At 40.8% G+C, this 3,154-nt stretch overlaps 1 non-coding gene across 1 annotated transcript; it reads right to left on the reverse strand.

Annotated features, from left to right (window-relative positions):
* Nucleotides 1-598: 598 nt before the first annotated feature.
* On the reverse strand, nucleotides 599-670 carry TRNAW-CCA (transfer RNA tryptophan (anticodon CCA)). The gene has a single exon. It is a non-coding gene; the product is annotated as a tRNA-Trp (tRNA).
* Between the last annotated feature and the right edge of the window lie 2,484 nt (nucleotides 671-3,154).

The following is a 3,154-nucleotide window of genomic DNA, read 5'->3' on the forward strand; positions in this document are numbered from 1 at the left end:
AATAGATGGAGGAGCCTGGTAGGCTGCAGTCCATGGGGTCGCGAAGAATCGGACCCAACTGAGCGACTTCACTTTCACTTTTCAATTTCATGCATTGGAGAAGGAAATGGCACCCCACTCCAGTACTCTTGCCTGGAAAATCCCGTGGATGGAGGAGCCTGATGGGCTGCCATCTATGGGGCTGCACAGAGTCAGACACGACTGAAGTGACTTAGCAGTAGCAGCCAGTTTTCCCAATATCATTTATTGAAGGGAATATTCTTTCTCCACTGAGTATTCTTGGCCCTATGTGAGGGTTTATTTCTGGGCTGTCTGCTCTGTTCCATTGACTTATGTGTCTGTTTTGATGAAAGTACAATATTATATTGATTACTAGAGCTTTGTAGTATAGTTTGAAATCAGGTAATATGATATTTCCAGCTTTGTTCTTCTCAGGATTGCTTTTATTAGATTAAGTATGAAAGGAAGTGAAAGTGAAGTTGCTCAGTCATGTCTGACTCTGCAATCCCATGGACTGTAGCCTACCAGGCTTCTCCATCCATGGGATTCTCCAGGCAAGAATACTGGAGTGGGTTACCATTTCCTTCTCCAGGGCATCTTCCCGACCCAGGGATCGAACCTGGGTCTCCTGCATTGGAGGCAGACACTTTAACCTCTGAGCCACCAGGGAAGATTAAATATAAGAAATTCAAATGTTATATGTGTTAAAGTCCAAGCATGTACAGTTTGCCTCAGAAGAGGACAACAAATGGAAAGAAGAGTTGTTGGAGTAATGAATAGCAGCTTTATTCAGAGAGCCAACAGACCAAGAAAACAGTGGACTCATACCACAAAGAACCATCTTGCCTGAGTTAGAATTCAGGTTTCTTTTATAGAAGAAAAGGAAGGGAGTAAAGTCAAACATTTCCTGGCTCCCATCGGCCTCCAGAGGGATGTGTTCATTTCTTCCTTCCTGCATCATCGCAGTGGGCCTGGTCAGGATGTTTCTTGTGAGTAAAACAAAGGTATTTTAGCTTAATGGTCATTAGATGGGAGGTATTAGCCCAGAGATATGCCATTATGTATAATTTAAGCTTATAGGCAACATTCCTTTAGTGATTAACTTGTAACAGAACACAAGAATTCTTCCCTATAACTACAATTGCCCGGTGTCAACATCTGTCCCATAAAACTGTGGGGAAAGGAACAAAGACCACTCTGGCTACTTATAGAGGCAACAAATATGCCTTAGAATATTTATGTCAGTCCTTTACCTACAACTGTTTGAACCCAATGAACCCCCTTAGCACTTCGTTGCCTAACACCAAAAAAAAAAAAAAAAAAAAAAAGATGTCTTTTTCATCATAAGGGATTTGAATACAAAAGTAGGAAGTCAAGAGATACTTTGTTCCACCTGGGGTTTGAGTTCCAATTCCACACACATACACATACCCACACCCCCACTCCCCCTGTGTTATTTATTTGGACAAAATTAAACTGATTGATGCTACAGTGAAATTACCATCTATTTCAGTTAGATAGGCAGACCTGTAGGACGCAAACACATGAACAGAGGTTGGTCTAGTGCCCAAAACTTTAACATAATTGGCAACTGCTAGGTCCGCTGGTAAAGAATCTGCCAGCAATGCAGGAGACCTGGGTTCAGTTGCTGGGTTGGGAAGGTCTCCTGAAGAAGGGAAAGGCTGCCCACTTCAGTATTCTGGCCTGAAGAGCTCCAGGGACTATACTCCATGGGGTTGCAGTGTCAGACTTGACTGAGCAGCTTTCACTTTCAGGTTGTTCCGAGCATTTGTAGAGTCTCTCACCTGGGCAGACACCTGGAATAGCCTATGCAACAATATTTCAAAGGGGCTCAGTTTAAGCCTGCTTCTGGGAGCCACTGATCCACAGTAAGGCAAACAGCAAGGCTTTATCCCAAGTTGTTAGTGTTAGGGACCAAACGACAGGCTCTAGGACCTGAGTCACGTTTACCAGAAAGAGACAGGATATGCGCTCATCCTGCCTGGCCAATCATGTAACGCCAGCTACTCCTGTAACTGAGACAAAGAACTGCCTGTATATAAGCTGCCATACTCCTTTGTTCGGGGCTCTTGTCGGATTCCCTTGTGTGGGATGAGACTTGGGCCCTAGCGTGCTAGGAATAAACAAACTCCCTTTTTGCCTTTGCATTACTGTGGTGGACTTGCTCTCTCGGTCGGTTCGGAGATACGGGCTCGGTGCATAACAGTTAGGGTTCATTTTCTCAGTTTTTCCTGTTGATTGTGCTCTCTAGGATGAATATGGTTCTAATGTCTTAATCAAAATCAAGGAATAATTTCCTTAAGAAAGATTTTAACCAATTAAAAGTACTAATTTTTAAAAAATAACTAGAAGACATACAATAGCCAAAAGGCACATGGAAAAATTCTCAACAAGGCTAATCATTAGAGAAAAATAAATCAATACTACAATGCAGTGTCACCTCACACTTCTCAGAATGGCCATCATCAAAAAGTCTACAAACAATAAATGCTAGAGTGGGTGTGGAGAAGGAGGAATCCTCCTACATTGTTGGTGAGAATATAAACTGGTACTGTCACTATGGAACACAGCATGGAAGTTCCTTAAAACACTGAAAACAGAGCTACCACATGATCCAGCAATCCCACTCCTGAGCATTTATCTAGAGAAAACTAATTTATATATATATGAAAATATACACATATCCCCAATGTCAATGCAGCACTATTTACAATAGATAAGGTATGAAAGCAACATAAATGTCTTATGACAGATGAAATGGATAAAGATGAGATACATATATACAATGGAATATTACTCAGCCATAAAGAATGACATAATGCCATTTGTGGCACCATGGATGTACCTAGAGATTATCATAGTAAGTGAAGTAAACCAGGCAGAGAATACCAAATATTGCTTATATGTGGAATCTAAAAAATGATACAAATGAACTTATTTCCAAAATAGAAAGAAACCCACAGACACTGAGAAAAACTTACGGTTAACAAAGGGGAAAGAGAGGGAGGGATAAATTAGGAGTTTAGGATTAACATATACACATTACTATATATAAAACAGATAAACAAGGACCTATTATATAGCATAGGTAACAGCACTCAATATTTTGTAATACAATTATAAGAGAAAAGAA

The sequence above is a fragment of the Ovis canadensis genome, chromosome 23, assembly GCF_042477335.2.
Source record: "Ovis canadensis isolate MfBH-ARS-UI-01 breed Bighorn chromosome 23, ARS-UI_OviCan_v2, whole genome shotgun sequence".
NCBI classification, from domain to species: domain Eukaryota; kingdom Metazoa; phylum Chordata; class Mammalia; order Artiodactyla; family Bovidae; genus Ovis; species Ovis canadensis.